Source organism: Panthera pardus, unplaced genomic scaffold, assembly GCF_024362965.1.
Source record: "Panthera pardus isolate Hobbes unplaced genomic scaffold, ASM2436296v1 HiC_scaffold_8, whole genome shotgun sequence".
Taxonomy (NCBI): Eukaryota; Metazoa; Chordata; class Mammalia; order Carnivora; family Felidae; genus Panthera; species Panthera pardus.
This window is the reverse complement of record NW_026527013.1, coordinates 99,060,020-99,072,297: the sequence shown is the minus strand read 5'-3', so window position 1 is coordinate 99,072,297 and position 12,278 is coordinate 99,060,020. Positions and strand designations below refer to the sequence as shown.

Here is a 12,278-nt window from a genome sequence, read left to right as displayed (position 1 = left end):
CCCTGAGTTTTCCACTATCTGTGAGGATTAGGCCTACTGAGCATGGTTTCTTCCTACTCTCCTTGCCCAGCATTTGCTGCTTCATAAGCACCCATCCTTCCTGTCATGATGCCTTGGATGCCTTTGAGTGAGTCTTGGAACAGAGGAATGTGTGAATCTGCAGACGTGTGCTGGTTTTGCTGGGGAGTAAGGAGGATGTGCCCTTACTGCAGTGATACAATTCCCTTAGCAAATGTATTTAACAGCAACTGAGCAAGCACTATTTTCATGGCCTGTTTAACCAGACCTTCTTGTTGGGTTAAATCGCCCCAATTTATGGTGGCTCTGGTCTGTTACCTCAGAATTATTCCCAGTGGTTTATTTGTAGCGTGGTGGTCTGGTTTGTTGATTAGAAACGTTTATAAGATAGAGTACTCGTACTCACCATTTCCTTTGGAAATTTGCTGTGCAGTTGCATGAGTGAAAATAGGCCCTGATGGTTCCTTTTGAGTTGAGGTGCTGACAACATAGCTAAGTTTGCAGTGTTGAAATTTTTAGTAATTTAGCCTAAATAAACCACTCTGTTTAATGACTGTTATTAGGCTGGTAGCTTTGTCTTGGTTTCCACACGTAGTCACAGTTTCCACATGTTATCCATGAAAACTGTTGACTTGATACAAGAGTCAGATATTTCAAGATACACTTATTGTTCTATGGTAAAACGTCTTTTGCGTCAGACTTATGCAGTACAATTTGTAAGAAAACTGTGAAGTGTAGGGGAGGGAAAAGTTCTCCCGGACTCTCCTAGGGTCCCTGGCTGGATCTGAAGATTAAACTGACAGAAACAGATGGGAGAAACGTATACAAGTTTCATTGAATTTTTACATATACGTGAGAGGCTTCACAAGAGAATGAAGACCCAAAGAAGGGACCAGAGTAGGAAGCTTTTATTCCTTTTAAACAAATTTGTGAAGAATTGACAAGACAGAGGCATTTGGGCTAGGAGTAGTAAATGGTGAAGAAGTAACTAGGAGATAAGGGTTAGTTTAATGATGTTTAATGATGTACAGTTTAATGATGTACAGCTTTCTGGATCCCCAATTCCCCATCTCTGGTGATAAGAATGTCTTTTCTCCTCCTAGTGCAGGGAGGGTACCCTGGTACCCTTCACATGGGGATTCTGTGACTGATTTCAGGAAAGAGGGCTGTGGGGAGAAGGTCAGAGTGACTTTCCTCCTTTTGCTGTTTTCTCAGACTCCTTCAGCTTAAGATTTTCCATATGCCAAAATGCTACATTGTGGTGAAATATGTCCTGAACTCCATCATGAGCCTGATTTGAACAGGCTTGTAGCCCCAGGTGCCTGTTTAGAAGTTTCTCCAAGTTAGACACGTGATTTTTATATGTCTGATTCTGGTCACAGTTCTAGACTGAGCAGTTGAGGAGCTCAGAACTGCTTTCTTATATGGGAAGAGGCTGCAAGAATGTTTTGTTTTGTTTATTTATTTATTTTTAAATCAGTAGCTCTGGTTTCGTGAGGAGCTAGACAGGCAGGAGTGGCTATATGCCCACTTCTTCCACTAATGGTGAGAACTTGGACAAGTCTACCTTCTCTGGGTACTTAGTGTCACCTTGTGGAAAACAGGGACCATCTGTGATGTGTGTGATGAGCAAATGCAATGTAACATGTGAAACCACTGCGAATTATCAAGGAATGTCAAGAGATGTTGTTGTGGGCTGTGGGACATTTCCACCTAACTGAAAACCGGGGGACAAAGATATTATTTGACATGCTTGAACAAAACGTAGCGTGCTTTTCTTAAGCTTGTGATCCATTTTAGTATTCACCATAATGGCTAGCCTCTGTGGCTGCTTAGCCAAATTCTCTGAGTGTTCTACTGGAGCTTGGCTATTAGAAGTTTTGGTCCATGGACCCGCAGCATTGGTTTACTTGGGAGCTTGTTAGAATTGCAGCATATTTTGAGGAATCTCCATAATGTTCTCCAGAGTGGCTGCACCAGTTTGCATTCCTACCGGCAGTGCAAAAGGGTTCCCCTTTCTCTGCATCCCCGCCAACATTTGTTGTTGCCTGACAACAATGTTATCCATTCTGACAGGTGTGAGATGGTATCTCATTGTGGTTTTGATTTGTATTCCCTGATGATGAGTGATGTTGAGCATCTTTTCATGTGTCTGTTAGCCATCTGGATGTCTTCTTTGGAAAAGTATCTGTTCATTGCCTGTTTCTTTACTGGATTATTTGTTTTTTGGGTGTTGGGTTTGATAGGTTCTTTATAGATTTTGGATACTAACTCTTTATCCGATATATCATTTGCAGATATCTTCTCCCATTCTGTCAGTTGCCTTTTGGTTTTGTTGATTGTTTCCTTTGCTGTGCGGAGGCTTTTTATCTTGATGAGGTCCCAGTAGTTCATTTTTGTTTTTGGTTCCCTTGCCTCCGGAGACGTGTTGAGTAAGAAGTTGCTCTGGCTGAGGTCAAAGAGGTTGCTGTCTGATTTCTCTTGAAGGATTTTGATGGTTTCCTGTCTCACATTTAGGTCTTTCATCCATTTGGAATTTATTTTTGTGTATGGTGTAAGAAAGTGGTCCAGGTTCATTCTTCTGCATGTCGCTGTCCAGTTTTCCCAACACCATTTGCTGAAGAGACTGTCTTTTTTCCATTGGATATTCTTTCCTGCTTTGTCAAAGATTAGTTGGCCATATGTTTGTGGGTCCATTTCTGGGTTTTCTATTCTGTTCCATTGATCTTTGTGTCTGTTTTTGTGCCAGTACCATACTGTCTTGATGATTACAGCTTTGTAATATAGCTTGAAGTCTGGAATTGTGTTGCCTCCAGCTTTGGTTTTCTTTTTCAACATTACTTTGGCTATTTGGTATATTTCTGATTCCATACAAATTTTAGAATTGTTTGTTCTAGTTCTGTGAAGAATGCTGGTGTTATTTTGATAGGGGTTGTAAACTACCCTACAATCTATCAATTGCACTGCTAGGTATTTATCTGAAGAATACAAAAATGTTGATTTGAAGGGGCACATGCACTCCAATGTTTATAGCAGCACTATCAACAATAGCCATATTATGAAAAGAGCCTAAATGTCCATCGACTGATGAAAGGATAAAGAAGATGAGGTAAATGTATATAGTAGAATATTACTTGGCGATGAAAAGGAATGAAGGCTTGCCATTAGCAACAACATGGATGGAACTAGAGTGTATAATGCTAAGTGAAATAAGTCAGTCAGAGAAAGACAAATACCATATGATTTCACTTATACGTGGAATTTAAGAAACAAAACAGATGAACATAGGAGAAAGGAAGAAAAGATAAAAAGAGAGAGGGAGGCAAACCATAAGAGACTCTTAAATACAGAGAACAAACTGAAGGTTGCTGGAGGGGTGTTGGGTAGGGGGATCGGCTAGATGGGTGATGGGCATTAAGGAGGGCAGTTGGGATGAGCACTGCATTTTATATGCAAGTGATGAATCACTAAATTCTACTCCTGAAATCATTATTACATTATATGTTAACTAACTTGGATTTAAATAAAAGTTAATGATTTAAAAAAGAATTCCAGCATTTTTGGACTTATGCCAGGCCAAAGATTCTGTTGCATTAGAATCTGCCTTTCAACTAGATCCTCACGGGACTGCATGCACATTAAAGTTTAAGGAATATTGGTCTGGAGCTCTCATTAGTGTGTAATTAAATGTAGCTACCTTTCTAAACCAAGGGTGCAGTACCTTTTGAATTGGTTGTAAGTTAGTCCAACTTTTTGCAGAATTAAATACACAGTGATAAAATTCAGCATAAATTTTAGGGTTTTTAGGGATTCATTTTGATTCCACATTGGGGTCAGGGTATTATTTTTGGAACACATGTCTGAATTATTATTTAAGGAAATGTATGATTATTATACAAGGGTTGTACTTTTCTCCATTTCTTAACTACCCACACATACTTAAAGTTCCCAAATATGAACTTACACGTATTCTCTTTTTCGATATTCTCTCCTAAAGGTCACCAGTGACCTCAGTTCTGAAACTGTTGCCCTATCTTCTTTATTACTGGCCTGGTGGGACCCCCCCCCCCCCCCAATGTCCCACCCCTTTCTTCCTATAGCACCTTCTGTCAGCTTTCATAATGTCCCCTCTCATGGGTGGCCTCTTAACTCATATTATTGCTTTATTCTCCTTTGTGGGCTTCCTTTCGTCCTTCTTTTCTCCCCGAAATGTTGGTGTCCTGAGACTCTCTTCCCCCTGGAGGGTGATGGCTCCGTGTAACTCAGTCTGGGCAGCTCTCTCAAGCAGCAGCCTTGCATTTTCAGCTGTTTGTTGGAAATCTCAACTTTTCTGCCTCAGAGATAATTCAAACTCTGCTTACCTAGAATTGAATTCATCTTCTTGGTCATTCCTGTCTTTCAGTCTGTAAATTAACTTTCCTGCTGATTAAAATGTCTGATTAGTTCAATTGAGTACCTGATGTGGTCAGCCAGGAGAGACCATCAGCAGTAATTTGGATGTGGACAAAGAGATGGGTCTGTGAAACCCTTCTGTTGCCCTTCTAGTGTCCTGTCTCTTCCATTTATGCCCAGGTCTTCATTACCTTTTAGCTACAGCGTTTCTATAGCTTCCAAGCTAGTCTTGCCTTTGGTCTGTTCCCTTTCCTTCCCTCTCCATGCTACCCAGAACCGTCAAAGGCAGCTTCTAAGATTGGCTCTTGTTCCCATGCTAATAGCAGTACTGTGTTCACATGGACAGCACCTAACAGTTTTTAAAAGATGTATTCGTGTGTGCGATTGATACCAACTATCTGTCAGCTCATACTGTACTGGGCTTCTAAAATGAGTCAGCTATCAGACTTGTTTTCAAGAACTCACAGTCTAATGGGATTAAAATAACCAGATGATATGAAGACCCAAGCTTCACTATTTTATCTTTATTATCAACAGGGTAGCCGGGAAGATACGGTAGCCTCATTTGACAGGGCACCTTAAGGTTCAGAAAAGTTATGCAAATAACAATAACAACAGCAGGTTCCATTTATTTAATACTTATAAAGTCAGGCACTGTTCTAGGCACTCTGTGTATATGAAGGAATCTAGTCTTCTCAACAGTTTTATGACATATAAGTGCTGTTCTTATCTCCATAATAAATATGGGCAACTGCATCTGAACAGAGTATTTAATATTTAAGTCTCTTGAGGACAGAGAGGTTAAATGATTTGTCCAAGGGCACAGAGTTTAGAATTGGCAGATTTGAAGACAAGCAGCCTGGGTCCAGAGTCCACGTACATAACCACTGTGTGACATTGCCTTCTTTAATTTACCTTGTCACACAGTGTAGTTTCATGTTGCCTACAGAATAAAATTTAATCTCTGTAGCCAGCCAATGCCTCTTTGATCTTGGCTGTTGTCTAGTTTTTCCAGTATTACTGCACACTCATTCCCTTCGGATATCCTTCACAGTGGTTTATGAATGGGACCCCTGTTTGCATTGCTGGCCAGAAAGCTATGGCAACAGTGTAGCAGGGAAAAAGGGAGTTTGTTTGTTTGTTTGTTTGTTTGTTGTTTAACTTAGAGCTCAGTCAGAGACAGATATGTTTCTTGTCATTTCTCTATGTTGGTCGGCTGGGTTTTTTTCAGTTCTCTTTAGTTCTTAGGAAAAGGGGTCTTAGTTTTATTTTGCCATTCATTGAAGCACCTGTCAGGATGTTAAAATCCATGTCCTAGGTTTATAGTTATTATGGCTGGTTTGTTCTAATCAAGATTCAGACACAAGCCACACATGGCATTTGACTGATACACCTTTTAAATCTTGTTAATCTATATGTTCTCCTACCTCTCTTACTCTGTTTCCTTGAGGTTTATTTGATGAGGGAATTGGGTCATCTTTCCTACAGTTTCCTACAATTTGGATTTTGCTGATTGCTTCCCCCTGGTGATCCTCTGTCCCCAGTGTTTTCAGACAAGTGATAGATATGGAGGCTTGATCAAGTTTAGGGTTTTATTTATTTTTATTTTTTGTTTTGGCTAGAGTACCTCCTAAGGGGTGCTGGGTGCCTCTCTCAGGTTATGGGGTACTTGGTACTGGGTACAGCATCAGGGGGCACATAATTCTTGGTTGTTTCCTGTGTTGTTATGTTTGATCAGTGGGGCTTGGATGTTGCTTTTCTATGCCAACAACTGTTTGCATAATGGCTTATTTTATTTTTAAGGTTTATTTATTTATTTTGAGAGCAAGAGTGAGAGAGAGAGAAATATCCTAGGCAGGCTCCACACTGTCAGTGCAGAAGCTGATGCAGGGCTCAAACTCTTGAACCATGAGATCATCACCTGAGCCTAAGTCAGACATTTAACTGACTGAGCTACCCAGGTGCCCCAGAATGGCTTATTTTAGTTGGCTAAATTTTAATATTAACAGTCATTCTCATGTATTATGATTTTCATTCTTGAAACACACACGTGCATGTATATATGTATATATATTACAGAGAGTGTGTATCACAGTTATTACAAAAAATAATGGCTATTAAAATCATTTGGATGTTAATGGCTGTAAAGTTTGGAATGATGAAAAGATTATTGCTGATGGTTGTCCAACATTGTGAATACATGAAATGGCACTGAATTGTACACTTAAAAATGGTTAAAGTGTTAAGTTTTATGTATATTTTACCATGATAAAAACAAATCAGTTATAAATGGATTGTAATACATTGAATTAAAAACAAAACAAAACAAAACCACTACCATCATTCCATGAGTGAATAGTATTCATGCCCCAAAAAGTGAAACTGAGGTAGAGGGTAGGAGGTAAAGTTCTTTTAGCGAAGAATTGCCAACCAATAAAGGTTGAAGGCTTGATTGAATTAGAAAAAGGAAAAAAAATCATTTTGCAACCTGCAGGTAATAATGGATTCGCGCAAGGGTCTCCAGTGGATGCCAAAACCATTCAGTGAAAGATAGTTGGAATTCCTATGGTCTCAAAGTATCTCCTTGTAAATTACTTACTAATTACAAAGGAGGAAGAAGGTACCTTTACAATGAAGGACTGCCGCAATCTGTGATCCAATTTAACATCATCAGGAAATGGGACAAGCTATCATTGCTGATGTGATGTAGTAGGAAGTATCCAGCATATGCATAACTTTTGGAGACTTCTTGCTAACAATGTTGAATCTGAATCTAATCATGGAGAAACAGACAAATTCAGAAAGTAGGACTTTCTGTAAAACCTCTGGTCTGACTTCAAAAATGTTGGTGTTATGAATGAAAAGGCTAGATTAAAGGAGACCTCCAAAGAGATGTGACAGCCAAATGCAGGGCTTGGGCTTAGATCCAAAATAAATAAGCAAAACAGTAAAATAAGTAAATGAAAGAATGCCCAGTTGGCGTAACTCGATTAAGGAGAATATATTAAGCAATTCTGTATTAGTTTACTAGGGCTGCTGTAACAAAGTACCACAGACAGAGTGGCTTAGACAACAGAAATTTGTTTTCTCACAGATTTGGAGGCCAGAAGTCCAAGATCAAGGTGTTGGCAGAGTTGGCAAGGTGAGAGAAGATTTAGAATTAGCTCTTTGGCTCCTAGGTGACCTTTTTGACCCTGTGTCTTCACATGGTCTTTCCATTGTGTCTGTGTCCTAATTTGGTTTCTTGTGAGCGTTCACACACTTATTTTGTTGCAGGTTGATGTTGACTCTGAGTTTGCGGATTCCTCTTCTTTCCATTGCCCACCGTCTCTGTTCCAGAGGTAAAAAAAGCTCAACCCCTGGTTCTCTTTTTTGGTGGTTCTTGAAGATTTGTTAGCCCTATTTTGGTGTCCATCGGCAGGTCGAGAAGAGCCTGGTCTTGACCTTTGTCCAGTTTTCTGTTGGACTATTTGTCTTTTCACATTGATTTGTTCTCAGAGCACTTTTAAATTAAGAACCTTGGCCCTTTGTCCTATCTGTTGCACATTTTTTTTTTGTAGTTGTTTGATGTTTAACTGGTTCATACTCACTTTTGATTTCTTTTTTATGTTACATATTTATTAATCTTTTTGTTTATGGATTCTGGGCTGTCAGTCATGTTTAAATACAGCTTCCCCACTTCATATAAGAAACCACTTGTGTTTTTCTAGTACTCTTTCTCTCTTTTGGAAGATTATTTACTAATTATCTGCAGTTATTTTGATATAAGATGAAAGGTAGGGAACCAGTTTAATTTTTGTTGTTGTTGTTCAACCCCAGGGGTCACGAACTTTCACTAGTGCCACATCACCAGCTGGCATGACCTGCTGCCAGCCCAGGCCAGACCTTCTGCTGGCTTAGGTTCGAAAGGGAAAATACCGTCAGTTCAGAAAGCCAAGAGAGCCTCCCTTGGGGCTCAGCTGCCTTCCGATGACTCAGTCAGCTCTGCCGCTGGGAACATGGAAACGGTGTCTGTAACTGGGAAGCAAGGCACTGTTAGATTCTGCCCCAGCATCCACCACTTTCATTCAGTCCTTCCTTCCCCTGTCTCCTCCACACTCACAGATAACACAGGAAGTCACGTTGCTGGTTAGTGATAGGGTAAAAATTTAAATGTCCATTTGCAAAGCCCATAAAATAGGGGCAGATAGCATTCTGTGAGGGAAATCTGGTTGGACAATCTGGAAAATCTTCCCAGAAGAATTGGCATTTGACTTAGGTCTTGAAAGAACTGCAGCATTTTTAAATTTTCCAGAATGTGCAAAAAAAATATAGAAGAATATAATGAACCCCCCCATGTTCCTATCTAGTCAGTTTCAGGAATTATCAGCTTATGGCCAATACTGTTGCATTTATATCACTGTCTCTCTTCCATCCATCCGCCTGGTGTTTTCAAAGCAAATCCCCAACATATTGTATATGTAAATATCTAAAACAGATTTTTTTTTTTTTTCAACATTTTTTATTTATTTTTGGGACAGAGAGAGACAGAGCATGAACGGGGGAGGGGCAGAGAGAGAGGGAGACACAGAATCGGAAACAGGCTCCAGGCTCCGAGCCATCAGCCCAGAGCCTGACGCGGGGCTCGAACTCACGGACCGCGAGATCGTGACCTGGCTGAAGTCGGACGCTTAACCGACTGCGCCACCCAGGCGCCCCTAAAACAGATTTTTTAAATGAACAACCAAAATACTATCATACCTAAAAAAATTCGGTGATTCTTCAATATGATCAAATATCTGTTCTGTACATGTTTTATACATTTCCTTTCTTAATAATAATTTCTTAAATAATTTCTTAAATAGTTTTTTTTATTGTTACCTAAATAAGGCCCAGGCATTGCAATTGGTTGATGTGTCTTAATATTTCTTAATGTCTAGGTTCTCTTGCTCTTTCGATCTTGTCTTCTCTCTTTTTTCTTCTGAAAGCCAGTATAACATAATGGTTGAAATCCTGGACTCTGTGTTCAAAGTATGGCTCTGGGCAAGTTACTCTATTTGTACCTCGTTTTCCTCATTTATGAAAAGGGGCATAGTTGTATTTCTTTACTGGGTCAATGTGCTCATGTTTGTGAAGCTCAGAGCCAGGCCTGGGACATAGTAAGCTTTACAGAAGCATGAGCTGTGGGTTTGGAATCAGAGAAGTTGCTCAGAGTAACATTGCAAGTCAGCAGACTGTGGGAGAGAGCAGAGGAGGGCTCATGTGAGTGAAATTTTGTGCAGTCTTGAGGATGTGAATCCTGGCTGTGCAGAGGGCTCCTATTTCTTTTTCTTTTGGCTGCCTGCTGAGTTCTTGATATTTCTTCAGTTCTATGATGTTGATGCACAGAGGAATTTTGAACAGGTAAGGTGTTACTTAGTGGAAGCAACTTTTCTATTGTCCTTTTGATTTGCTGCTTTCCCTTCCTCTGCATTTATTAAGTTCGCTATTCTCTCGCAGAAGCCATTTTAACTTTCTCTGGCATTATCTGGGCTCCAGCAACTTGTGATCTCCTAAGTAGAACCTTTCAGCACTTTATAAATATGTCATATACTTTTTATATTCCTTTGTTCCCCATCAAGAACATACATCCCAGTCTTCAGAACAGCACAATCAGTTTTTATTCATTTAAGGAGCAGTAGTAATTTGACACTTGCTAATATGTAACAAATTATATTGGGAGCTGTAATTACAATTGCAGCTGGTTCCTAATTATACTGTAACCTTGATGCTTTAAAAAAATTAAGACTGAGTTCAACCTGTAATACTGGAGAATAATATTCTACATTAGGCAGGTCTGCCTTCTACTGAACCATGGGCACTTATGTATCATAATGCCAAATTAAAAATACTTTTTTTTGAGAGAGAAGGCACAAGTGAGTGAGGGGCAGGAAGAGAGAGAGAGACAGAGAGAGAGAGAGAATCCCATGAGGGGCAGAGAGAGGGAGAGGAAAAGAGAGCGAAACAGAACTCATGTTTACCCAAGGCGGAACTTGAACTCATGAACCGTGAGATCATGACCTGAGCCAAAGTCAGATGCTTAACCCACTGAGCCAGCCAGATGCCCCTTAAAAGACTTTAATTTGAATTACTTTCACCTACAGTGTTGTCCAGAAGTACCCTTCATAAGGATAGCTTCAGGTCCCCATCCTGGCTTGCCAAATTCTTGGCACATCTTCCCGGTATTAAAATTAGTGTCAAAACAACCTGGGCTCTTGGGTCATTTTTGACTCTGTGATTTACTACTACTCACTTAAGAGTAAGAGTCTTATATCCTTACTTTCCTTATGTGAAAAATGGTGATGTTAGTGACTCTTCACCTTAAATAGTTTTAGTGTTGTTTAAATGAGGTCAGATGTGAAGCCTTCTAGCATCATGCCTAGCATAGAGTTAAGGACTCAATAACAGCTGATAAGTGTTCATTACTATAATCAATAATGAACAATCCAGCTCCAAAGACTTTTTTACCTCTGCAACCCCCAACTCCAGCAGAATGATGATCTTAGTTCTGTCACCACTCTAATTTGTGATAGCACGTATCTCCACCCACATTGTACCAAGCACTCATTGGTAAGCCTGTCATTTCCCTTGTGGGGCAGGGTCTCTGGTTTATTTGGCATTGTCTCCTCAGTGCCTGGCGCTGGGCCTGGTACATGGTATGTTTCCCAGAGGCGATTGCATTGTATGAATGAACAGCACCATCTAAGGCAATGGTCTCAACTCAGGGTGGGGTAGTTTTGCCCCCAGTGCATATTTGGCAAGGTCTGGACACATTTTTGGTCGTCACATCCCTGGTGGCAGGGGGGAGGGGGTGGAGGAGTTTGCTACTGGCATCTAAAGAGTCATGGCAAGGGATGTTGCTAAACATCCTACAGTGCACCTGATAGCCCCCTATAACAAAGAATGATCTGACCCAAAATGTCAATAGGGCCAAGGTTGAGAAACTCTGGTTTAAGGCAACCTGACTGCCTGGGTTGTGGCCCTGTGGAAAAGGCATGGGGCTTAGGGTATATCAACCTGTTTGACCTGCATTTTTCTCAGCTATAAAAGAAGAAATTCCCACCTGCTTCAAAGGTTCTTTGAAAAGAAAGGGAGATTATAGAGGTGGGTGCCTAGTGACTCAGCCTACCTAGGCTCATCTTCATTGTCCTGGCCACTCATGATTTTTTTTTTTTTTTTTTAAGACTTAGTATTTTTGAATAGTTTTAGGTTCACAGCAAAGTTAAAAGGAAGGTTCAGAGAATTCTTATATATCACCTGTGCCTGAACATGCATAGTCTCCCCCATTAGCTTTCTTCAGAGTGGTACGTGAATTACAGTTGATGAACCTGCATTGACACATCATTATCATTAAAGTCCCTGGTTTACATTAGGGTTCACTCTTGGCGGTATACGTTCTATGGGTTTGGACAAATTGTGTAATGATACGTATCCATCATTGTAGTATCATACACAGTATTTTCACTGCTCTAAAAATCCTCTGTGCTCTAACTGTTCTCCTTCCCTACTCCCTAACCTCTAGCAACCACTCATCTTGTTACTATTGTCATACTTTTTGCCTTTTTTAGAATATCTTATAGTTGAAGTCGTACAGTATGTAGCCTAATCAGATTGGCTTCTTTCACTCAGTAATATGCATTTAAGTTCCCTTTCGTGTCTTTTCATGGCCTAATAGCTCATTTTTTTTTAGTGCCGAATAATATTCCAATATCTGGATGTGCCACAGTTTATCCATTCACGAAGTATACCTTGGTTGCTTTCAGTTTTCAGTAATTAGAAATGGGACTGCTGTAATTATTAAACATTCATGTGTAAGTTTTCGATTCCTGGGTCGTATGGTAAGAATATTT

At 40.1% G+C, this 12,278-nt stretch overlaps 1 protein-coding gene across 4 annotated transcripts in view; it reads left to right on the top strand.

Moving 5' to 3' along the window:
* SLC25A13 (solute carrier family 25 member 13) overlaps positions 1-12,278 on the top strand; it is a 184,798-nt gene that overhangs the window by 6,122 nt on the left and 166,398 nt on the right. For 2 of the 4 annotated variants that reach the window (XM_019443390.2, XM_019443392.2), the window contains exon 2: positions 7,687-7,751. The exons of the other annotated variants lie outside the window; for them this stretch is intronic. The gene's annotated coding sequence lies outside the window, so the exon portion shown is untranslated. The remainder of the gene's footprint in view (positions 1-7,686; positions 7,752-12,278) is intronic. 4 annotated transcript variants of the gene reach the window in all.